Source organism: Gymnogyps californianus, chromosome 7 (assembly GCF_018139145.2).
Source record: "Gymnogyps californianus isolate 813 chromosome 7, ASM1813914v2, whole genome shotgun sequence".
Classification (NCBI taxonomy): Eukaryota; Metazoa; Chordata; class Aves; order Accipitriformes; family Cathartidae; genus Gymnogyps; species Gymnogyps californianus.
This window is the reverse complement of record NC_059477.1, coordinates 11,222,355-11,249,078: the sequence shown is the minus strand read 5'-3', so window position 1 is coordinate 11,249,078 and position 26,724 is coordinate 11,222,355. Positions and strand designations below refer to the sequence as shown.

Sequence of the window (26,724 nt, the reverse complement as noted above, 5' to 3'; positions counted from 1 at the left end):
AGACATGTTAGAATAAGTGCAATATAAAATGCACCATTGTGGTCAAGTTTTGTGTAGTAAATCATTCAGAATGCTGCAAGGTGTAATATTTGCATTCCTACCTTATTACATCAAAATTCCAGTTTCAGTCTCTGGGAACGGGAATTTGTCTTTGTTATAGACAGTATAGTGGTGCTCTGGGCACTGGTAAGAGGGTAGATAAGAGTAAAGACTCCATCGTTAGGATCTTTAACTTTTGTTGTCTTTTAGTACCATAGGGAACTTCAGAAAAAGTCTGCTAGCCTTTGCTTTCTTAATTTTTTTAGGTAAACCGTTACTCATTAAAGATAATTAATATCAAGCAGAATGAGAGAACTCCTTTTAGTAAAATCAATGTCCTCTTGTTTAATCATGAACCCTTTGCCAAGAGTTTCTTCTGAATTACAGCATCTCAGGTTTCAAATTAAATCTGACATCTAACCTAGCATTTGAGACACTAAATGCATGACTTTCTCTAGAGAGAAACTGTCTGTTCAGTTAAAGTGCTGCTGCACCAGCGGTGACCTACCAGGAGAAGAAAAACTCCTTGGCAGATCGCCACATTGCAAAGCTGGTTTTTATAGCATTTGAAAAACAGAAAGTTGTTGATCCTGGGAAATTGTTTCAATCTGCTGTTAAAAATGATAAGAGCTGGCAGTATGGCTCAAAGATTTCCTCGTCTCATATACAGAGCCCACGTTATCTCTCGGCCATCGGAGTGAATGGTGGGAACATAACCATCGGTCCTATTCCCGATAATCCACCTCTGTGAAAGGGTCCAGTCTACGAACTTGTGAAATCATGAGAAGTATCTCCTGTGTGCATTGTGCTGCTGCCTATAGCAGAGCCTGGTTTCGAGGGTAATGTGTGGTAAGGGAAAGAAGGGGAATAAGCCCTTAAATTCCCCAAACATTTTAACTTTCATAATAAATTTATGCAAAGTAATAACGCTCTTACAGGCAACAAGCCCTGCCCCAAAAGTCCCAGTAAAATGCTAAACCTTGCAACATGCAGTTGAGAGTTTGCATTTATTTGTTACGTGCCAGTGATGATCTGAGTCAAAGGGACATTCGCTGCCTATAAATCATGTTCGCTGTGGTACTTCCTCTGGCAGAGAGCTTGCAGTTAGAGATCCAGAATGTGTTAGGATGGCAAGGAAACACACAAAAAAGGGCTTTTTTAAGGCACGCAAGGAGAAATGTGTTTCTTCTATTAGCCAGCTCACCCCTGGTGCCGCGGGGCCATCCCAGACCTATTCACACATGCTGCACATGGCAAGTACGAAATTAGGATGATAATGTGTGGACTCCCACGTGCATGGGGCCTGCGTGAGATTGACCTGGTCTCCAATTCAAAGTTTTGCAAGTTAATTTGAAGCTGAAAGGCTCAATTTGCTTTTGAGGAACTACTGTAAAAAGCAGCAGCCACACAGATAGGCAGAGCTTTGCATTTCCAGGTTTTTTTTCCCTCTCGTGGATGATTTATAAGCAGTTTAACCATTAGGGGTCAGTTATTACTCCCACCTCAATTCTTTTGCAGGTAAGATCACAGTTTTGAGCTAGCAGTTTTCTCCTTTGACTTATTTTATCAGAACTGGGCTGTTAATTAGAGCCAGGGTTTGGCTCCCTTTACTGTGAAATATAATTCTGTTATCAGTGCAACCACATTCTGCCCTAGGTGATTTCCACTTTGGCTTTAATCCTTTTTTTTAATCCCATGAAATAAAGAGTTTTTCCTTACTTGGGTAAGCTGGATAGCCCTTTGGTCTAAATAGAGTTCTTTCATTCTGACATTTCTGATATGCTAAACCTCTGTGAAAGTTTGATAAAAGGTAACTTTGAGGCTTTTAATTAATTATGTACAAAAAGTTGACAGTACTCTACTGGGAGGTGTTCTTAATAATCCATGCATGTAATATAGTGGGAACATTGTTTATAAATATAAATGAATTGGAAGGTTTGTAACCTTGGAACAAAAGAAGATGAGAAATCAAATCACAGCTGGCAACCTCACAATTAAATGTTCTAAGATTAAATAACCTACTTGAAAGCTACAATTTTATCTTTGTTTTCCAGTAAGTAGAGGAAAAATAATCCTTGTAACAGCTCCTTTAAGCTCTTACTGAGAGTGAAGCGAGGAAATGTTGGTTTTAATATTTCATATCTCCCACAAATGAAAAGACACACTCTTACAGTTCAGCCTAGCTGGAAAATGCATAGCTCGTATCAGACTGGAAGAGAGGGGAGAGAAGGGGAAAGAGAAAGAAGGTGTCAGTAAACTGGGTACAGAGCAGTGGCAAAAGGAAATTGAAAGTCAGGGGTAAGCAAAGGAAACGGGGTCACAAAGCTGGAAAAGAAGGAAAAGAAAGGCTGTCTCCGGGGAAAGGGTTAAGAATATTAACAAAGCAAAATGAATCCAAAGGAATAAAGGAAAGACGAATCTGCAGATCGAATTAACTTCTGTCATCGTAGCATTTGGTGGATTAAGAATCCTATTACCATTGGCCAGCATGGATTAAAAAACCCCCCACCTTATCATCATCAGTATTGCACCTAGCTTTCTTATGCTTAGCAGCAGCAGAACAGTTGCCTTCTGGGAAAGGTACAGCATATCAACAGTATGGGATCAGGTCACTTATAACCACTTGTTTGCAGCTACTGCTTCAGCTCTAATCTGCTGGCATCATTAAAAGGAGCATCTGCAACCTGAAAATCACACTTCTGTCTGTTCTCATTAAGCTTAAAAATCAGCACCTTGAGATTCTCGAAGTCAAAGAAATTGGGAAAAAATCTTTTTTAGTTCCTTTCTCTCAATGTCTGACTGTTTCAATGAGAGGCTCAAATTCTTCACAAGGTTACTGCAGTAATAAAGGACTATACATAGCACAAAGTGCCTGGAGATCATTGGAGGGAGAAAATTTGACTGAGCAAACCACGCTTTTCTCCCTGCTGCCCTTTGTTGCACAGAAGTAATCATTTACTGCTGCTCTGCACCAGCAGCAAATGTTTGCTAGGCTGCTCTGAGCTAGCTCAGCCCAGAGGGCTGAGAGGCAGTGCCACCCCTCCTAGGCACAGCCTGGTTTCTCCACTCGTACCTGGTTTCCTGGAAAGACCCTTACACAACTTTTCATCTTCTAAAAAGGTGTTAATTTTAAAAGTCAGCATGCTCCCTTTAGCCCCCTCTAGTCTTTATGACAGCACTTAAAGCTTGAGAGCTCTGGGATTACTTTTGAACATTAATTTCCATAGAAAAATCTAGAAAACCCTCCTAAGTTTTTCAGATATAGAGAACAAAATACTCAAATAACATGCTGCCTCCTCTCTTCACTGGCATGTGCAGCACAGCTGATATGATTTCAAAAATCCTCCAGACAGCCAAATTTCTAGGAGCCATGTTGTAGTGGTTGCTGCTGCCATTGACTGATGGACCAGCAGAATTGGGAAAATGCTGTCCTGCTTTGCAAGAACGCCAAATAAAGAATGAAAAATAACGTGTAGCTAACACTTTTGTATTTGTTTTCAGTATGTCAGATGGAAATGCTTATTTAATAAATAGATGATTTTATGTTTGATTTTTAAAGTAAAGCTCGGTTTGAGATCTGTCTCCTCATTTCCATGTGAGTCACAATAAGATGCAAAGCACCAGAAGCACACAGTAGGCTGGAAACGGCAGGCGCCGAGTTAATCTCCAACCCATCATGATTCCTTTTGCTGCTGTGCCTGTGGCTCCCAAGAGATTTTTAACAGGGTGGGCATTATGGCTAATGCTTCAGGGATATGGAGAAATATCAAGGGACAGTGGGCCTTGAAGCTCTTTATGTTTATTTAACACCTAATTGTTATTTATTTATTTGATTTTTTTTTTTTTTTTTAAATAATGCAAATGTTTGAAGAAAAGTTCCTTGTTTGAGATTTCTGCTTTGGAAACCCAGAAAAAAAATGTGTGGGAGCTGTTTCATGACTGTATTTTTAACCTTCACATAGGAAAACTGAGAGGCAAATTTGCACTTCAAACTATAGCTGGAACCAAACCACCCACATACAGAGATAATAAAACATCAAAAGGCCTGTGAAATATGCTGGCACATGTATATATGTTTAAAAAGTGCACAAAATGAAGAAATCAGGAACACACAACTAAGGTTCTTTTCTAGCTTTTCTACTACAATTTTGGTAGTCTGTACCCCAAGCTCAGCTGAAGTGATGTGGTAAAAATGAACATTTTTTGTAGTATTCAGGTTGCCAAACATAAACATATCTTCTCACAGGAACAGGAATATTGAAAGATGCAAATGCTACTCAGCCTCATTAATTCTATTTGGCCTGAAAATTGTTGTCTTGTGCTCTGGGGAATATATTGAGATATTAAAGTGAAAGTTCTGAAAACGCATAATGAAAACATTAGTACCATATTACTCGTGATCTCAAGGCTGGGCTCTGTTGTGCTGGACACAGCAGAAGCTTATTGCTGACTTCTGCTGGGGTAACGTGGCTGCAGGAGCGGTTCCACGCACGCGATTCCCTCTCTTTTTGACAAGGCAGCATAATAGGGAAAATTAAACTTCTGCAGGATGGGCTGGCAGAGAGGTCGCCCAGTGCAGCGAGACCACAGGGCTGGGGGGGACATCCCTGCGCTACCTCATCTTCTCGGTTAACCGTGAAGATTCCTGGAGAGGATGGGCTGGCACAGCTAAATATTTGGAAGTTTAGAGGCCAAAATCCTGCCCTTGGGAGAGCCCAGGGGAGATTGCTGCTGCTGCTGCTGAAAAAACCTCCAGAAGCTTTTGTGCACCAGTGCCACTTTTCTCTTCCATGGGGGGCAGTTTCTCTCTGTCTTTCCTGGGTTTCTCTGTGAGCTGGGCTGAAGACCTGGGCATCTCCGGCTGTCAGAAACAGCACAGTCCCGCTCTGCCCTCCCCTCGCGCCGAGCAGTGCTCTCCCAGTGCAGAGCACAGCATCCCAGGGATTACTCTTTTTGGCATATGGCCACTGCTGAAGTGCATTGCCAAAAACGGAAGCTTGGACCTGAGTTTCTTTCCTAACTGTCCATTTGATAGGTTTTTATTTTATTTTGCAGCAGGTAGAAGTACAGAGTATTAAAATAAAGGCTGGGAGTGTTGGCAAAATCCTGTACAGTGAGCTGTGCCCCAGTGCCTGAGCTCTCATTTCGAGGTAGATCTGTTATCAGACTTGAAACTGGAAATACCAGCCCTTGCTTGATGGGCTTTTCTTTAGTAAGGGAACAAAGGTACTGAACATCTGTAGCTGATATTCATTGCTATTTTTATATCAAAGCTTCCTTATCTACTTGGCAAGTGATTCAGGGATTTTCTCTCTCTCCTAGGTGCCCCTACAATGTGTTTGTTGTAATCTCTCACATATCCTCATTACAGTTTTTGCTCCACATTAATAAGAAATGAAGAAGTCAGGTTGCATTAGTTCTCTTATCTTAGCCAGCTCTTTTCAGAATTCCTCCCAAAAAAGTTAAATGCCCTCTTTTCACTCGTCTTTTTTGTTTCCGTTTCCTGCGAGCTTTTCTCCTCCGCTCTGTGCTCACTGAATCTCTGCTCTGTGACCTGTGCTGACCTCCCCAAAGCTTTTAACACAATGATTAAATACGCTATTGTGAGCTTTCATATGTGTATGCATACGTAAGCATTATTCTTATATGTATAAATATACTTCTGCTTATTTTTAATCCTTTTTCTTACTGCTACTTCTTCCTCCCTCCCCACCTTTTTGTGCAAGTGGGTTTGCTTTATGTGTCCCAGCAGATGATGTGAGCTGTGACGGTCTCTCGTTAGCACTTCTGCCAATATCTACCGGCAGTAGTCAGATCTATTCTGCTTTCCTGCAAAGGCCAGCTCTGATGCTTTGTTTTGGCTCTGCTGTTAAAAATTATCTCAAACACCGATGACTTCAAACTCACGAGAAACAGAGATAGGCAGAAGCTGTGATATTTGGATTTGGACTCAGATTTTAAGTCCTACAGAGTTCAGGGTATCTTGGATCTGCCTAGTACAACGATAAAGGTTGCAAGTAAAATAGGAATTTAGGTAACTCTCATTTCTAATGATCAGGAAGCTCAGAAGCATTTAGTTTGGCACCAGCTTCTTTTCTAAGAAACAACTTTATTTCCAATTGACCATTTATCAATCTTTGAGTTACTGATTAACATATGTCAGCTTTTGTAATGAGATGGGGAACACTGCTGAGAGCCATGTGACTCCTTTGTGAAATGTTAACATGGTTCCTTTTTGGTCCCAAAAGAAAAAAAAAAGGGCGATGGCATGTTTTTCAGTAATATAGAACAGTATTTCCAGATGTTTATGACGCGATCTCAGAGAACATGTTACCAAAGGGGAAAATAGCACCTTTGCTGCAGCCCGATGGGTCAGGCACGTCCCCTGTGCGCCAGGATCTCCTGCGGGAGGAAGCCAGGTTGTGCGGGCACAGAGGGAGCAGTGGTGGCCCTGCCTCGTCTGGATGAATGTCCTAAAAGGTCTCTGAAACACCTCAGGATTCATTGCTTTATCATGCCACGGATACCAGGGAGTTTTGGTAAGGTGTTGATGCAAAATATTATGGGATGGCTACAGCAGCTGCCAGTCTCCTTGCCTACAGTACTGCTCTTTGAGTCACATTTTACAAGCCCAAAAGTGGATGTAAGTAATGCTGTAATCCCCACCATCTATATAAAAAAGCTGTGGTATAATAGAAAAAGAACAACTTGTTTCCCTCCTCCAAAGACAATTCCATAATCCACCGTCCCATAGGTGCCTGAGATGCCAAAAGATAACAAGGCGAGGCTGCAAAGTGGCTCGGCCGAGCATGGGAGATCCAGGAGACCCGGAGGAAACAGAGGTGCTGCTAAGAGTATGAACTGAATGTCCTTTCACTGCTGGCATCGGAGAGACCAGCCTGCAAGTGAAAAAGGCACCTTGACAGCCATAAGCCTTTAAGTCAGTGCTTCCAATTTTCTGAAACAATTCCTCCAAAACAGAGGGTTCCTGGGTTCCTTTTTATGACCTCTGTTATCAGTTCTTATGTGGATATGTTCCCTGTTCTTCGTGAGCAGGAAAGGGTGAGAATATAAACCAAACTGCTGTTTCTGAGCTTGTGCCCTTAGTGAATCAGGTTTTTACATCAGCTTTCTGCCTATTCACTTTCAGGTCTTTTTTTAAAAAAATTTATTTTGCTAGGGCTCACACTAAAAAATTCTCCTTCGTTGCTGATGCTTTGGCATAGCCTCCAGCCTCCTGCAGAGAATTGTGTCTGATGCAGCTTCGATCCACAATAGATCTCCTATCTCACTTCAGTTGCTCTCCATTTTCTTTTAAACGGCAAGTCAATAATCACCATTCCTGGAAGGATTTTCTTTTATATGTATGCTAAAAGTATGCTTTTAACCAAGGACTTCTGCCCACGTGTGCTGTGAAAGACAGTGATAAAGGGGACAGTGCTTGCAGCATGGTGGAAATTTTCTCCCCCTTTTCAAGCCCTGCAGAAATGTGCTGCCTTGGAGGGATAGTGCTGCCTAATGCTAGACTGTATTGTTGGGTTGGAGGGGTGTGTGTGTGTTCTTGTGTGTCCGTATGTAAAGAAAGATTCTAACCTTACTCGCAGCTGTCTAGGAAGAAATCCAGCTAGTGCCAATGAGCCTTAACTTCCATCAGCTCATTTTTATACAAAATAAGATGCAGGTAGGGGAATGGCAAGAACACAGCCTGGTGCTTTGTCCCCTCAGTGCCAGGAGGGGCCAGAAAGCGTTGAGCAGGGAAGGGAGCTGATGATCAGAGAGCCATGGCTCCCACCTTGCCAGAGCCCTGTGCCACCCAGATCTTCCTCTGCTCCTGTCCTGGTCAGAGGGCTCCGCTGCATGGAGCTGGCAGCAGATCTTCTCCTCCTGGGAGGAAAGGCTCACAAGTCCTGGCTCTCCCCAAGCACTATAACTGCAGGGTTTGGGTTTTGTCTTTTTTTTTTTTCCATATGCAACTTCCACTTTTGTGCATTAGCTGGGAGAAAATTGAATATAATATGACTTTTCTGATCTTCCTGCTACGCTTATATATGTTATCTACATTCTGACCTTCATTTCTAAACATTATCTATGTAGACTCTACCTCCGTTACAGTTTTAGTAGTTGCTGTAGGTTGCATAAGTGTGTAATCTCATTTAAGTCCCCACCACTTATCCATGTGTACTGCTTCTAAAGACACTACTGCTGTCTTTTAATGTATCATAAAATTGCATTTATATTAAAATAGATATTTAAATTTTGTTCTAAACACCTTTGCAGGTGTTTAAATCGGTGTTTTAAATACCAGTTCAGCAAGTATTGGAAAGTCTGCCATTCCTAAACAGCATGTTATGAGAATTGTAAGCCACATGCAGGGATTTATGGGGGATGTGTGGTGTATCTGAGTGTGTGTAAAATTATATGAGATAGATTTTGGGCAGCTTTTCCATTTTACTGCATGGACCCACAAATACCTTGCTATCCAGTTGGCCACCTTCGACTGTTGCACCTAGTAACTCTCTGAGTGAAAGCTGATGCTGCTGGGAGAGATAATAACAAGCTGGGGCACACTTTACAGTCACGGGTGTAAGGCTGCCTTCTGAGGATGGAGAATTTTTGTTTCCCAGGGCTTTCCTGGGTGGTTTCTCAGCTAGGGGCATATGTGTTTAGTAGCAAAGGCCCAATCTCCAGATAAGTGAGAGTCACTCCCAGGGCTTGCGTTCCGTCTGTACAGAAGGAAGAAAATAGCTAAAACAATTGATTTGAAGGATTTAGGATTATTAGTACTGTGCTGAGGTTGCTAGGCCATTTCCTTCTCATGTAAATACAAACACTGATGGAAAATGGAAACATCTGTGAGAACTACAGATCAGGAACTTAAACTGTTACCTTGTTTGGCTTCATGTCCCGCTTCTCCGACACAGAAGGAAGGGCCGTATCATAGATGTGAACAAAGTAAATGTCAAGTAAAGGGAGAAAAATGAGTGAATGAATATTTGTGTATGTACAGGAGAGGAAATCTTGTGCAATTTTCTTATGGCATTTCTTTGCTCTTGACATGAATTTTAAATAACAGGAAGTAATTCCTTCTTGGGCTTTCCATAAATGATGATTTATATCTTTTTGCCTCAAGTCTATTCCTGTGATATATAGATGAATATATGTCAATATTTGTGCAGATAAATCCACTATAGATGATTCATGGTTTTTTTATTAAAAATGGATTCTTGATGTAACCATTTTCTAAAAGTTGTCATGTCCCCCCATTCATCTCCCACTGCTTCATCCAGTTTTTCCCCACTTAACAAGCTATTTTATTAAAAGAAAATGCTTGCAAACATTCTGGAGATTTTTGTTAAATAGTTAAGAGATAGTAATAGATTAATGTATTTTTATATCATTTCAATGTCAACACAAGGATGCAATTCTATAGACTTAGTTCTAAAGGAAGCAACAAGTCTGGCAGGGGATTATATCTTGCAAATGACTTGCACAAATAAATCACTCCCAGTAAGACACAGTTACACTGTGTTCTGGAATATACCAAGACCCAAATGCAGATTTATTGAAGATCTGTACCCTTTCCTTCATTGGTGTGATTTGTGGGAAAGAAGAGTGAGTAAAATTATGCTTTACACAAAGTGTTTTCAATTAAGCATCCAACTAAGACCAGAACAGCAAGAGTATCTGACAGCCTCATACCTGTTGTGGTAGGTATAAATATTTACATGAATGCATACTTCTGCTTACTCTTCTCCATCTTTGTATTTGACTATTTAGGAGATACTCAGGTGGGCAGTGTAGGGGTGGACTATGAAACTTTGGAAGACTAATTCAGCAGTACTTTGCTCTTTGCCATATAATCTCTCTTCTTAATGACTGGTGACTGAAGGTTGGTCACAGTTGGTGAGTTGGCTTTTTGCCCTTCAGACATGTGTCAGGCATCACAAGTGGGCTTTTGTAAATGGGATGCAACCGTATCCACAGCGTGGTGTTTAACTGTCAGCGGCATCTTAAACTTCGTACCTAACAGCACAGGCTGGAAAGCTGGGAGAACACTTTCTTTTCCTCATTGCAGGAGATATGAACCAAATTGGATAGGGAAGATGTAGACTACAAGACGTGAGGGCTGGATTTATCCAGTAATATTTAACTGCCTGATTTTTAACTGTGCTATGTAGCTTACAGATTTATGATAGGGAAAACAAACAAAAAAAAGAAATTTAACAAAACTATCCCTTTATTTCAAAAACCAAATTCTTATTTTAAACTGTTAAATTGAACTGGTCCCTGGAAATATTTTGGTTGCCTTCTGCTCTGCTTTTTACGTTACTTAGCTTGACATTTTACATTTGACATCGTCAGCGCACAAACAGGTTGCACATGTTTATGCATTTTATCCTGTGAACACACCGACAGAGTTGATAGAAAAGTATTCTGGTATTGACATGAAATTAGCTCGCCAAGCATTTCATTTCTTTTGGAGACTGAATCAAGTAATCCAATTAACGGCACACTCCTACAGTACTAGCCACCAACATCACCAGTCAGTGGGGGACAAAAAAAAGCATTCGTATATTTCTTGCAACACAGTTAAACGCTTTGCAGAGTAGTATGATACAAATAGCATAGCTGGTATTGGTTGCAAGGGTCACAGTCCTGTGTCTCAGGTATCACAGTGATTCTTATTATAAAAATAAATGCAAAGATAAACTATGTATTCATGTGACAACTGTGATATTATATCACTGCCACGAGGATATGAATCTTGTTAGAAGAATTAGATGGGGACCTGGCTTGAATTCATTAATAGGATGATGGGAAAGCAATCCTGTTCATCACATAGTGCACCTATTCCTGCTTACCACTTCAATATGTTTGTGCTGTTGGACAGTTTGTAAGCAAATCTGCTGTTACTCTTTAGTGGGATATGCAACCAGTCTTGGATGAAACAATGTTTTAGAAGAACCTTGCAGGAATTGCTGAATATACTTTTAACGCTCTAAATATAAGGAGCACAGTATTTAACTCCACAGCTAAATGTAAAGGAAGGATAATCAGTGGCTCCCATCTTTGGTATTTGTTTATATTTTTGGCCATCGTTATTGAAGCATGTTCTTGTATCTTCTTGACTTTCTGTATGCTTTAAAATTAAGTACACACATGTTTTGCCATCATTCAAATTAAGAAAATCACAAACTGACTTTGATCAAAGAATAATAACGTTCTAATGATTTCTCAAGCTTGCAGCAATTTTCTCAAATTAATGCGTAACTTAAATAGATGAGGTTAAAACCCTAAACTTTTTGGTTAACAAGAGGCTGGACATTGTACAACTTTAATATTTTCCATTGAAACATACCCACATGTTTATTTGGAATATTTATTGGTGTTTTCAAGATGCTTAGAAAAATTTTCATTCACCAAAATCAGGTTTTCTATAAAGAATGTTCTAGTTTATTTGAAAATAAATCTCAGGAAAATTGATGAGATGCCTACGTGCTATCTCAGAAAATGAAAAATGAGTCTTTGAAAATATTCAAATGTTAGTCTTTCATACGAAGCTGTTCTTTGTCCAGTTTGCATTCTGTCTTTCTGTTTTCCTTCTCTTTTACAGGAGTATTGATAGAAGATCTCCATATTATGCTTCTGTATACAGTTAAAACTGGATAGTTAAGTGATAACTTTAACATTCAACATTTAATTCTCACTCTTGTGTGATACATAAAAGAATCGGCTTCCTGTTTTCATTAATTCTGATTACCCAGTCATTTCCAACTGTTAATTAACTAGTGCGATCAAATAATTTCTGTAACATTATTTTAAGGCATTGATCAGCATAATTTTGAACTCAGAAGTCATACCCAGTTCTGCAGCAACCCCTCAGATGAATACCGAAGTAATTGGCTCCCTCAGAGATAATCCCTGTAATCACATAAATCAATAACAACGTCACGAGTCCCTGTCAACAAGAACAGAGCAGAATCGGCCAAGTTAGCTCCTTGCTAGACTGAGATAGTAAAATAAATACCATTTTTAGAGAATGACACATTGATAAAAATGGAAAACACTGGTAGAAATAAAGCAAAGCAGCATTAAACTCCGCTGAACTTTCTCTTCTTTTGGGTCTTGCTAATGGTCTTCTTAGTCCCTATGACTTATTACTCTGCCAGTAAAGTAAGTCAGGGTCATTCTGCCTCCTTCCCAGCTGTGCCGCTGGACCAGAGACAGGCTGCAGACAGCTCCTGGCCAGCCAGGGGTGTGAGGGCCAGAAGTCTGTGCTTTGCTTCTGGATCCTGGGCTGTCCATCAGACGGTGTCTGAAGCGAGCGGGCTTGCAAAGTGTTTTGGGAAGGAGTCATTGAAAGGAACAGGGCATTCAGTTTTCAAAGGATGGTTTTTGTGACTTGGGAAGTTTCTCACTACTTCTGATAATCAGGTCATGAAGTTTTAGCTTCTTTTCTTTCAAAGGTAACAGACAAAGAGCTAAAATATACTATAAATTGAAATAAAGAACAGGTCTCCAGATTCTTCGTAGGGTAGGTATTGCTGTTGTGCATGGGGTAGAATGCACTGTACTTTCATTTTTCTCATTACATGAGCCTTCAGTGATGAACAGACATGTGTCTTAAAAATACTGCATTTGCTTCAGTAAAGCTGGATGTAGCAATACCAGAAAGATATACTGCCGGCTGTTGAAGAGATTCTTCATTGAAACTGGCAGTCACATTGGGAACCAGCTGTTCGCTGTAGGTAGATCATTTTAAAGTATTTTAAAAAAAGCTAGAGGATAATTCTAAGTTTTTATAGCACAAGCCAAGATAATTTCCTGAGTAGACTAACCAAGAAAATTGCACAGATTCTTGACACAGTACTACCAGATGTGATACAGCTTTTGTCTGTGATCCCTTGTATTAGAGAATTAAAGGAAGTATAATGAATTCTGAGTGTGGGTATTGTAATCAGTAAGCAGGATGTGAAAGAAAAAAATATATAGAATATGTTCGGTTACACTCTCAGGAAATAGTAAAACCTCCCTGGTTTATGTCTGCCTATAAAGGTGCTCTATTCCAGCTGGCCATTGTAATGATAAAATACATTCTATGCGATCATGGGCAAGTTCTCCCTGTGTGTTGAGCAAATCCCTCTGAGCCCCTACGTTATAGATACAGTTGTATTTATCTACCTAAAAGGTTGTTTGGAGACTTTGAGGTCTTTGTATGAAACTCCTTGTAGAAAGCCAAAATATTATTATGCAATCTAAGAATAAAACATAACTTCCAGCTCCCTGGGTGTTACTAGCTGAAAGAACTTTACCCACGTGAATGACATTGAGGTGATGTGAATACAGTTTCGCTGATAGAGTACACAAGCTACCAGCTTTGTGGTTTGAGAAGGATTTAAACCAGTAAAGTGCCAGCTTCTCCTATTCCAGTCAGTTTAACATGAAAGCTGAAGCTGCTCTCCACCTTTCAGGTAAGCCAATGTATATAGTATTGTGTATTTCAAGTAACAACTGTTCACAGCTTTGGCAAATAAAAATAGGGTACCCTTAATTTTGTATGAAACATATTCCACGTTTTTTGGCTCAATAATTAAAAACAAATGACTTGATGAATACCATGGTAGAATAAATAACAGTGAAACTGTATACTGTTGATAACTATTTACACACGGGATGTGCAGTCATCAGTGTCTGGTTTTGCACAAGAGACTTGAACAGAACTGTAACCCTTCTATTATACTGTCATGCCAAGAACCAGGGTTGGATTGTATGAGTGCCTTAGAATTAATATTATTTAAAATATCAATAATGAAAATCAGTAGCAATTATAGATGTTAGAAAGAGACTAAATAGAGATGATGCAAAATAAAATATAATATGAATTTGATTTTCCAGTTAGGGACTCTGATCTACTGCTTGCTCTGAGTAGCATTTTTTTTTTTTCTTATTCTTGTATGCCCCGATCAGGCATGATGCAGTCAGGAGTGCTATTGTATATATGATACTATATTTATGGATGCAGATGCAACACAGAGCTGAAATAAATATAAGAAGTTCATACCTCAAATCTCTTCTGCTTTTTAGTACGGTGGGCTGCAGCTTTGGCAGACACTCTGCAGCTGCTTGTTTATTCTTATTCACATTTCTGAAGAATTAGATTCACTACTGCAAGTATTAAAGACTTTTTTTTTCCTTAAATAACACCTTGAATAGCCTCATAGCTTCCCCTTGCCCCCAGTTCACTCATCCCAGCTCTTGGTGACTCTGTCCCTATAACTGCCATGTTCGTGCCTCATGGAAATAAAATAGCGTGACTATCCAGTACAAGTGGCTGGAGTTGCAGCTGTCTTTTGCATGCTGTAGCAGGTGCATGGATAGGAGTGCTTCCTGAAGGCCAGGGTTTCTCAAAATACTACACATGACAGTAAGCCTAGAGAGACAGATAAACACCTAGTTGGTAGATGATGCTTGGTTCAAGAACTTACTGGGGCTTACAGCATTGGCTACAGAATTCCCTCTGTGCTGAAACCAAGGACCCTAAGAGGCTCTTCAGCACCAAGAGTTGCCTCTCTTGTTTTTAAGAGCATCCAAAGCGTGTCCTAACAGTGCTTCAATAATGAGAAAACCCAAAATAATTAACCCCTCCAGATTGTCCCACACTAGCTGTGAATTACAGAGCAGGAGAGGTGAGAGCAGTACTTCAGGGTGAAGGGAATTTTGCCTGCTTTTCTTGTTATTTGGACACAAGAATGTAAAAATACTAGTGGCCATTGTTACATACTGCCTACATCTGCCCCAGTAAGTCCCTAAAGCAAAACACTTTTTTTTCTTGTTCTGCTCCAGGATCAATTCCAGTATGTAAGACTGTCCTTGATGCATAAAAATATAGGCATCCATTTTACAGTACTTAAATGGCTTTCAAGGAATGAGGACAAATGAGCTATACAATTTTTAATTTTTTTTATTAAGATGTCGGGAGCAGAAGAGCTTTTTTTACTTCAGAAGGAGATAGCCTGAGACAATCATTAAAAAAGTGCCAGTCTCACAGTGAGACCTGCGTTTACTGCCTCCCCTGATTTACCGTGAGACAGATAAGTCAGGGCAAGTCGCAGAGATTTTTTTTTAAATCTGACTTCTTTTTTTGGCTGATCACCTATAAACTGTCACTCCCCTGTTCTCCTACCCGACGCCTGTAGGAGAGAGGGGAAATTAGGGCTAAGCCATTTACATGGAGCACTTTCTCTGTCCCCTCCCACCTTGGTGCTTGCTGGTAGGTGCAGCTGCAGAGCCCCATCAGGGAGCACCACTGAGCTCGAGCATCTGGGTCCTCTGAGCACAGTTGCTTGTGGTGTGTGCAAGCATGGCAGTGTTTCCTCTCACTGAGGCATGTATCTTCAAATTCAATTGCAGATTTTCAGAAAGAATTTGGAGAAATGACATCTGAAGTGGACGTATGTGAATGAAGATCAATTGATGGATAAATCTGCATGTAGGTCAGCAGATGTTAGCAGGTCATTCCTACCGATGACTACTATCATTCTGGCAGTTTCTGTCCAAGTAGGACTATCTACCTAGATCTGAACACCCCATGTTTGCAATTCAGTTCTGTCAGTTTAAAATAAAAGTATAAAGAATACGAAGTTTCAGCCACTTTTAGCAGACTTGTAATGCTTTGTTATTGCTCTTTGATCCCAGGACTGCAATTTCATTCTAACACAGGCAAGAGGCATTACACTGCAACCAAGAGAAACGAAAAATGACAGGTATGTGAACTCAGAGTATTTCCAGTGCTCCATTTCCACTCTTACCCCCAGCTTTATGCCTCTCAAAGATAGTTTTAAAAACCAGTTATTAGTTTCAAGCTAAAATGTTTTGGATATGGGCAAGTTATTCTGCTACTCTTATACTGGTTGGATCCTGCACTGAATATTCCCTTAGAAACCCCGCGGGTTAGATGCAGTTAGGGGGAGCACACTACTTTCCTGCCCCTTCCTCAGGAAGATAATCTCCTCAAGCCCATTTTAGGAGTACTCTGCCACTCGCTGATTCAAAACACTGTGATGACATGTTTTACAAACCTCTTAGTCAAGTTTTTGGATAAGTATGATAGCGTTTACTGGAGCAGCTGAGAAGGTTTTCTTTGCCCCCTACCCTTAAAAGTGTCAGACTTCAGTGAGACAAGGAGGGAGATGACTCCCTTCATTCCCAGAAGTTATTGGACAGCCTATGCAAGACACCATCCTGGTTTCCAGCACAAGACTTGATCTTCAAAGCCTTTTCAGGAAGTCACTCAGTCTGACGGCACTGGAATATAACTAGTTTAAAATTTATTCCAGGTTTTTTTGCCCTACCAGGTGGTAGACAGTGATTTGTATGCAGATGTAGAAGATAATTGTTCTGTAGATTTAATGAAATCCCGCTATTTTACTCAATCCTAAATGAAAAGAATCAGCTTTTTTTACTTGTCAACTTGAGGGGAGGTGACCTAAATCTGAAGGCACTAAACGTACTGCAAAATTTACTCCAACTAGGATCATTCACCAAAACAGTTAGGGAATTCTTTGTTTTAAAGATGTAGTCTAAGTAAATACTAATCTTATTGTTAGAAAGCTTCTTTATTTAGATAGCCTTTCTCATAGAAGTCTAATGTTTATACCTGACTAAGACATAGTATCCTCAAAATTTAATATAAAAATAGCTCTATGTTTTGGAAGAATAAATTAGGAACTATGGTGCAGTAGTCTTCATTTGCATGTGCTAATTAATTTCTACTTTATCCCATCAACATTTGGGAGTAGTGGCCTTATTAGCAGGAATGAATTTGCTTATAGTCTGAAACTAAACACTGAACAAACTCAGTGAAGGTCACCTTTTTTCCTTTCAATTATCAAGGTTAATTATAAAATTAATTAGGTCAATTTGTAACTTTGATTAGGAGAATTTACCTTCTTTCAGCTTTGACGCAGAATCTGGATCTGCACTGAAAGATTTTACCTTCCGTACTAAGCTCAGTAGTTTTGTGATATCCTTCTTAAAAACATTTCCAGCTTTTGCTACTCAGATGATGTCAGATTGGAACTCGAATTGGAAACTGTGTATTTGTTTTATCTTGTCATTATCCTTTTCCTGGTCTAATTCAATAACAAAATCTGGTTTTATAAAATAGTTTAACAATTTAACAGGAAACAGATTAAAAATTAATTGGTTTGTGTTCACTTCATGTACTGTCAGTTATAGTTACAATTATAATCTAGAGCATTGACATCAGTCATTGGTAGAATATTACCTTTATTTCTGGTTATGTTCAATAGCCTTGCTTTTTCCCATAATTAAATTTTGTTCTTTGGCTCTTATAAATAAAATGAGGAATAGCTGAGGACATTTATTTTGCTTAAATTTTCTGCTGCTGTCTGGCACATACTAAAAGCATTACTATGGCTTGATCCCGAATGACGTTAAGGCCCCAACATCATAGATGTGCACAGGCTAAGCGCAGACATTCTCCTCAAGAACTTGCAGTCTAAATAAACATGGGTTAATTGGCAAATACAAAAAGGTCTGGAGAACAAATAATTATCCCATTACTGGTGGGTAACAGAAATTTTAATTGATTTGCCCTCTGTGACAAATCTGTGCCTCGATCAAGAATTTAATCTTAGTCTGAAATTCACTGCCTTAATGAGAAGAACATCTTATTTCAGCTGTAATATGACCCTTTCCTGATTAAACGGACTGAGAAAGCATTAGTAGTTAACTTCTGCACCCTTCTGCCTCTTAGCAATTAACAGAGGGACTAATTCTGCAAGGTAGGGAAGGCTTTCTGGGTGGCAACAAACATTTCTCTTTCCTTTCATGGCCGAAGAGTTTGAGGTCTTGGCAATACTAAAAAAAACCAGTTCTGATGTATTATCTGCTTAAACATGAGAAATGAAAGTGACAGGTCAAATAGGCAAGGATTAGTAGTGGTTTGCATCCAGATCATAACAGGTAATTAAGCACTTGGACTCCACTTTGTCTTTGGGGGATGTAAAGACATCCTGAAGTGACAGCTTCTAAAGGAAATTTCTGGTTGGTCTCTATTTACTCTGATGATCCCATTTGATTTCTCTGCTCACACATTATTTCATTATTAATTCAGACATAGCCTTCCTTTACTTCTCTATATTTTTGAAACATTTTAAGTTGTCTTTAACAGCAATACATCAATAGGGCAGGTGCTAACCCTAACTATCTGCCTCTTCTGTGCAGATCCAGTCTTCAGGGCCTGACTGATGCTTTACTGCAGTCACAGTCATCAACCTGAAAGGGGTGCGTGCCACTTCTCAGTACGGTACATGCAAGGCACCTCTCAGGTGGACCTTTTATGAGCATGGTTATTAGCCCCCTAAATCAGAAACTAGTTCAGAGAAGCAAAATGGACTCTGTTCTCCTAGCACGACTGGGAGTACCTAACGCTCCCAAACCTGACTCATTGTCTACAAAGGCCTTGTCAAGCTGTACCTTGGTGAATAGCTTCTCTTGTTTAACCTGTCATATCCACGATAGCAGCACCGTGGCTTTTTTTCATTTTAGCCTGACTGACAGGAAGCTTAGTGTGCTCATCAACCTCAATGAACTCAGTGCTTCTATATGAAGATCCGTTTGACAGCAACCATGAACCCTTTCAGTGTAACAAAAGTCACTAAAATATTTAATATTCTCCCTTAAGCAGGAGAGGCAGTCTAGAAGGTATCAACATTTCTTCTGGGCTATTTGCTTAATAGAAGATAGATTCAACTAAATATGGTTGTTTTCCTTATCTTAAGGCTATCAGGGATAGGGACCTTCAGTTATCATAATTACCATATCAGCAGTTTTTGCATTTTAAAATATGAGGTTTATATCTAAAAAAAAAAAAGGCAAAATTACAAAGAGAAGGTTAAATAGAACTCTTAAAATTTTCTTTTCCCCTTTTCTTTTCTCATCAGCTTTTGCCATATGCAGACTTTTTTTTAATTAAGAGCCCATCAAAGTCGTCTTCTCCACTCAAATTATTATATCTTAGCTAGTCTTTAGCTATTGAACAGTCTGTTTTTCCTCCGTCTGCTAGCTTGCTCCTTCTCATTCTTTGCTGCTTTCATGTCATCACTCTATATTTGCACTCCTGTGCCTTCTGTGCTTCTCAACTATCACGTTTTCAACACACTCAAATATTTGTTACTTAATCTGAGATGAAGACTAAATAAATACCTCCATAAGTATGCCCTTACGTTTCATTGCTCATGGCTACGGGGAGTAATGAAAGATAGAGCAAGTTGTTTTCTTTTGTGAGCAATAGTCAACAATGTCATGGTCAGTAAAATGCAGCAAACTGACAGGTACTTGCTTGAAATTTTGTTGGGGAGTATCTCAGATCTACCTTTCTTTATACTGCGGTGACAGCCTGTATTATCTGTGCCTAAAGCTCAAGTAACCTGCAGGTGTCACCTGAGGAATTCAAGCTGAGGAAGCTACACATCGCTTTGGTCCTAATTGTTCTGCTGACCTATTTCCTTTTGCTGGTGGAGATTAGGGTACACTGGCACACTATGTAATCATAGGACTCTGTCTGTGCAGTACATGTCACAAAAAAGAAGCTTACATTTTTCTTTTAATAAGTGAAACTTGTTTAAGCGTGTACACTCCTGGCTTGTCAGCTCCCTGCTGCTGTGGCTTAGCGTTTGTGCCTTGCCTTGTCCTCACATGAGTCCTGAAGGTCACCTGCCTACACACCAAGCAAATGTTTTAAGTGTTTCTTAGCAGAATGGGAACCTTCTGCTAAATTGCTGTGTAACCCTTAAAGATATAGCTAGAGGTGATCAAATAATAATAATTTCAGTCATTGCTTTATCCTCACACTGAGTATTTAGCAAAAGCTTTGAGGCTTGGAAATACTCTTGCCAGGATGAACATTTACTGTTATTTATGGAATTGCACTGGGTATATTCCATTTTCCCCATCTACAGATGTAGAGTCATGATCACAGGAATACTGCTATGGATCAAATATATGCGTATATGGAGAAGGGGAGCATCCAGCATCAATTTACAGTGACCAAAACTGGGGACAGATTGAGGTTTGACTGGGAGTGAAGATAAACCAGGTGGCTTTGTTTAACCATGGCTGGACACCACCGTATGCCTCTGTGGCAGTGCTCACTCTGCAAACGTGACACGAACGTGTGTGGGGGCTGTATGACCAATAGTACATTGGACAACACTGTGAATGAACACATTAAGTGTATAAACCTCCCAGTCATAGCCAACCTATAATTTTTTCTGTAATGAAGCCTTTGGTTTATAGTTTATAAACTCGCTGTGCCCACAGAGAGGTGCATTTGAAGGGAAAGCCACCGAGAATTACAACTGTGCAGCTAGAGTGCCCTTTTTTTAAGCAAGTCAAGGTAATTTTGCAAATGGACAGTGCCTTCTCATTGAAAATTTAATCACCCTGTTCATGGGGTTGATAGCTTGAGCAGAGCTAACATCTCCGTTCATGTATGCTTTCATCTTGGTATGTTGCAGCTTAGTATGCAAGAACAGCAGAAATCAGTGCAGTAACTTTGGCAATTATCACAATATTTATTGTACTTCATGTGAACAAGACTGATTTATACGGACTGCAAGTGGCCTGAAGGAATAGCCTACTAAATTTCCTTTCCCTCGATGCAAATTCTGGATCAATGTAGCAGACAAAAGGAGCTCTGCTACCCCAGTATCCTGCATTCATTCTTTAGGCAGCTGGAAGCTCAAGTTTGCTTCAGGATACCAAAGAGCTGGTAGCAGATACTGCATTAGAACATCAGTCTTCCATAAATTCAGTCACCTGTTTCCTCTTTTACTGGATTTCACTGAGAAAGGATGACCCACGAGCTCAGAAGTAGCGATGATTTCCTCTGTACAGTGGAAAAAAAAATTAGCGATTTTCTCTGTACAGTTGTTTTGAATTTGTATTTTAAAGTCAGAAGTTAATAGGAAACTTTACAGTGTTTTCCCTAAATTATCATGTCTTAAAACCTGTAAGAATTTTTCTCCATGTGAGATACATTGCAAAAATACAGACATTTGCATAACATTCAGTGTCCTTTTTACTATCTCCTCTTGGCTGGCTGCCTTTAGCTGCTTTTCTTTATGACTACTAGAAGGTTCAGACCTTTTATCACTTCACTCCCAGTCTAAGACTCTTTTTTTTTTTCAGCTCGGAGTAATTGTGTGAAAATGGCTTTCCATCCACTTTTATCAGAAGACGGAGCCCTGCGTCTCCCTGGGGCTGGGGCAGCAGCAGATCAGCAACACGAGCGATCTCTCCTGGCTGACAGGATGCACCTACCACTCCTCATGCCCTCATCCTTCAACTCAGTGAAAGGGAGACTCTGGAAAACTCCACTAATACACAACTACAGCTTGCTGCGTTTTTGGGGTTTTTGTTTTAAAAAGCAAAACAAAGCAACGCAACCTTGTTTGAGGGAGCATCAGAAATCAAACGCAGAATGCGTGTCAATTAGCTTCCCTTGGAGCAATACACGGCGATTTGCTTGTTTATTTGGTATCATGCTAGTTTTGAGGAATCTTACCCAAGATGATAACCTCATTTTTCTGTACGAACACATTCAAGAAAGCAAGTTATATTGCAAATACAGTAGACTGACACAACATGAGTGAAAAGAAGCCCAGACAACCTGAGTCTATGGGTGGGAGAGGGGAAGGTGAAGTGACAAACCCAAAGTCACCCTGACCCTGTGGAAAGCTGGCTATAAGTGTAATATAGACATGATGGTCAGACCAGCCTGTGCATCTGTTGACAAGTTTGGGGGATAAAAATTAATGTACTTCATCTAAAGAGCATAAGCTTTCATCTGTTAAGGAGAACCAGATGTCTTCAATAGGAAAGAAAAACATACTCCAAAATGCTTAATGGACACACCAAGAGAGAGGAATTATAAAATATTTCTGACTAACTCACCAGTATATTGAGAAGAATTTGTATTCTGCAACAGAACCCAGGACCGTTTGTGCTACTTTCTTGTAATAAAACACCATAAAGAAATAAATGGTAATTATGTGCTCTTCCTTTATATGCAGCTGAGAGATACCTTTAAGTACTGCGACAGCTTGCTAATGTACCACTGTATTTGAATAAATACCTGAAGTAAATAGGTTTATGAAACCTCTCATAAACTGCCAGGTGGATAAGGGGCTATTATGAAAGTACCATAGTACAAGCTGTTCCCAACCAGATCTATAGGTGACTGGATGCAGAGAACAGAGGCAGACACGGTGTTTCAAGGAAAAGGGCACTTACTTTCATGATATGAATTCACCTAGGCTGCACCAGAATATGAACACCAAATACCCCAAGGTAAATACCTATGAGTTGCAATTCAGTTTTCAGTAATTAATCTGGGACTACTAAAACTATAATCTTCCTCATCAATTTTCTTGGAGGTCATTTGGAGGCCAGTCTTAAGCACTATCTACTGCTAACTCAAATATCAACATCTGGAAGTGTCACCATTCAGTTTTACATGATTATGTGTTTTAAAAGATATTGCTATCAATTACAGGATGTGTTTCATAATTTAAAAAATAATAATCCCAAGATTTGAACTTGTGCCTTTTATTTGTAATGGTCTGTACTCAAAGGAACCAGCACTGAATCGAGCACCTTCTGCATTTTGGGTTTTTCAGAAAGTCAAGAATGATCCCAGTCTGATTTTTTTTTTTCTTTCCCCAGAATATCATAGCAATCTTAAGATTTGATGTCTCAAAGTCTCTTTATTCTTCTGAGAGAGTGACTATTTTCCCCATTTCATGGTAGCTTACAAGGCAGATGATTGTTTTTCGGAGCAGACTGCGTGGGGCCAGGCACTCGACCTCAGCAGGGTGACGTGGTTCGGTAGCTCTGTCAGTGACAGGGTGGCTGGAGGAGCGAGAGCCACGAGGCAGCGCAGCTTCTCCACCTTCTCATGTGCCATCTCTGAGGTCTCTTCCCATGGGACCAGTCCCAGCACTCTAAAGCTGGGACAACAGTCAAAATATTAGGCAGATTTTCCTTCAGATTTATCTGTTTTCCATTCCTCATCTGCCGATTAGACTTTTTTATTTCTGTAACATTTTGTATTTAAAACACTTTATCCTGACATGAGATGTTTATCTAAATGATAGTGGGGCTATGGATGCTCTCAAAAGAACACTGACCTTTAAGCATATGTACAACATCTGTAGGAAACAGCTGGAAAACATATCAGGTGTTTCTTCAAGTAAAAGTGCAAATGCAGTGTTCCTGCAAAGCCTTATTTCAAACATCTTATCTTCACATCATGCAGCACACAGCAGTGTTATTCATTAAAAGCTGAAAAAAAAAATCCTCGATTGAGCTGCATATTCTAACACAGAGAATATAAAGTTGCACAGCTTCCCACAGGTGAAATTGGTAGTGGAAAAAAAAAACAAAACCCAGAACTTTTTACTACTGCTTTTAGCTTTCAAGCACTCATTTGCTAAATAGCCTCCTTTTTTCTCCCTGCTAAATATGTGCTACTGAAATGACTCCTCCTGACTAATCATTCCTCAAGCATTTGCACACATTAGCTAATTAGTTTGCAGGGGTTAAAGCGAGTGGTTGGTAAACCTCAGGTAATGCTGGCAAACATTCAGAGGTTCAGATGATTATCCAAAATTTATCCAAACTCATCTCAGCCACCTCTGGCTAAAATCTCAAGGACTGCACTTACAAGAAGGATTGCCATTTTTTCTTGTTTCAGGTTGGCCATAAAAGCAGCAGGTCTTTTGCTTGTGCTGCTGCCTTTCAGTATTCGTTAAGATATTTTTCTATATAAACAAATGTTTCTTATATACACTTCTGATTTTATGGGCAAGCAATCTACCTAAGTGAATGGCAGACTGAGAAAGGATTTTGTCCCTGCGTTTAGGGCATCATATTCTGGACTTGCTTATGCAGCTATGTTATGTGGCCATGGCAAGGCCGCCATAGCTGGGCACACTGTCACTAGTTTCTGATCCCTTCAGTGCAGCCGCTCCAGGAGCATCCACTTTGTGCTGGTGCCTGGGCTTACAGCTTTTTTTCTTCCAGGATACAGCTCCTGCAAGGAGACTAAAACAAACCAGTCTTCGGCAATGAAAGGTCTATGGGTCTGGACAAAAGAACAAGCCCGACCCTCGCCAGCCCCCATTTCCTCTGGTACATTCCTTCGGCTGGGCTGAATAACCAATTTCAAAATAATGCTTTGTTTTCTGAGGCAATCCTCTCTTCTTGCCTGACGAGGGCTCACTTTAACCTTGGCTCAGCGCATTGCTCACGGACTGGTGCCCAGCCAGTCCCGAGCTGCGCTTTGCTGCCCACAACAGGCAATGCTTGGCAGGCTGGATGGGCTGTTGTGCCAGTGGGCTGGGTGAGCAGCTCCGTTCCTTCGGGGTCTTGCAGCTGTCCCAGCTTTCTGCACCCTCAGCCTGCTCACGGGTGGGCTGGGGTGCAGCCAAGTGGGGGTAATGGGCGAGTGGATGGCTGCAGAGGGAGGTCGGGGGGGGGGGGGGCGACGGGGGAAACTCGCGTGGGGAGGGGGGGAACTCGCGTGGGGGGGGTGTGAGGCGTGGGGTGGGGTGCAGTCAAGTGGGGGTGGTGGTAATGGGTGAGTGGATGGCTGTGGGGGGGGGGGGCGGCCAGTGTGGAATATGTGGGGGGGGCTGAAAGGGGGCACAAGATAGGCGGCCCCACGGGGGGAAAACGCGCGGGGGGGATCTCGCGCGGGGGGGGGATCTCGCGTGGGGGGGGGTGTGCAGTCAAGTGGGGGTTATGGGTGAGTGGATGACTGCAGATGGGGGCGGGCCAGTGTGGAATATGTGGGGGGGGGGGGGCGGGGGGGGGTGAAAAGGGGCATAAGATAGGCAGCCCCACGAGGGGGGAAAAACTCGCGTGGGGAAAAACTCGCGTGGGGAAAAACTCGCGTGGGGAAAAACTCGCGTGGGAAAAACTCGCGTGGGAAAAACTCGCGTGGGAAAAACTCGCGTGGGAAAAACTCGCGTGGGAAAAACTCGCGTGGGAAAAACTCGCGTGGGAAAAACTCGCGTGGGAAAAACTCGCGTGGGAAAAACTCGCGTGGGAAAAACTCGCGTGGGAAAAACTCGCGTGGGAAAAACTCGCGTGGGAAAAACTCGCGTGGGAAAAACTCGCGTGGGAAAAACTCGCGTGGGAAAAACTCGCGTGGGAAAAACTCGCGTGGGAAAAACTCGCGTGGGAAAAACTCGCGTGGGAAAAACTCGCGTGGGAAAAACTCGCGTGGGAAAAACTCGCGTGGGAAAAACTCGCGTGGGAAAAACTCGCGTGGGAAAAAACTCGCGTGGGAAAAACTCGCGTGGCATAATCCACAGGAGAGAACTCTCGTGGGAAAAAAAACTCGCGTGGCATAATCCACAGGAGAGAACTCGCATGGAAAAAAAAAAACTCGCGTGGCATAATCCACAGGAGAGAACTCGCGTGGGAAAAAAAACTCGCGTGGCATAATCCACAGGAGAGAACTCACCCACAGCAGCCAATCCACTCTGGAGAAGTGACCCATGCCTGGATAGTCCACACTGCCACTCCTGTCATGGGAAAAAGCAAGAAGAGAGGAGAGCGCCACACTTGGATGTCAAAAGAAGACCTGGATATCCCTGCAGGAATAAACAAAAGAAACCCTGGCAAAAAAACCCCAATTCTAACCAGAAAACAGAAAACTGAAAGCCCTAGAAAGCTGAAGAAGACAGAACACTGTGCCAAGCAGCACAGCATTCAACCATCTTGCCACCCCTGAGCACTCAATACAAGATTACTGACCTGAGAAAAAGAACAGCTGTATGCAAGTGCACTTTCTACTACACACGGTGCTGAACCTTCACGGGTCCAGCAGCTCCTACCGCAAACAGGCGCCTCCACTTCCCTACATGCCAAAACAATGCCTCTGCCCCGGAGCTCAGATGACACAGCAGCCGCACTCAGCTGAAGGAACAGCTGGGCACCAACCACACAGAAGCCCCGGAGCAGAATGAGCTTGCTGACCAGAGGCTGTGGCTTATATACCCCAGATCCCGCCCACCACCCTTCCCACAATCCCCTGGGAAAGGGGAGGGGCAAACCCCTGGAAGGTATAAAGGCAGCTGGAGGGGCAGCACTGGGTTTTCTCCTCTGCCTCGAGTTTGCAGCAGGGAAAGTGCTGAAGAGAGAACGTGAGCCTTACTGGAAATGACAATGTATGCTCTTTTACTACAACTACTTCTATTGCATCAACACCGTGACCTTAGGAATTAAGGTCATTAAGGGAATTAACCTTAATTTTTCTGGGGCATAGATAGAATAAGGAAAGTAGTTCATTAAATGCAATAACAGTATTATTATCAACAATTACGTGCTTCATTTTCCTGTAAAAAACCCAAAATGCTATGGGGTTACACTTCATTTCTAGCAAGACCGTGCATACTACCTAACTTCTGGATAGGACTGAATGACAAAGCAGAATTAGATCCCATAAGAATCTCTTGTCAAAAATATTGTCCAGTTGCAAAGTAAATTATTTACTGTAAATTGCGGGTGATTCAGTCACCTTGATGGTCCCTACGGCTGACTCCCTTAACAGAACTGGATGACTCCCAAAGGACACAAACCACCAAAAAA

General features: G+C 41.2%; 1 long non-coding RNA gene across 2 annotated transcripts; it reads right to left on the bottom strand.

The window, feature by feature from the left end:
- Nucleotides 1-22,486: 22,486 nt before the first annotated feature.
- Nucleotides 22,487-26,032, bottom strand: LOC127018605 (uncharacterized). Of its 2 annotated transcripts, none has more exons than XR_007766777.1 (4): nt 25,891-26,032; nt 25,598-25,727; nt 23,256-23,409; nt 22,487-23,075 (listed from the first exon to the last, which is right to left on the bottom strand). It is a non-coding gene; the product is annotated as an uncharacterized LOC127018605 (long non-coding RNA). The 2 variants fall into 2 exon arrangements; XR_007766778.1 differs by having other exon boundaries at nt 25,598-25,658.
- Nucleotides 26,033-26,724: the final 692 nt, after the last annotated feature.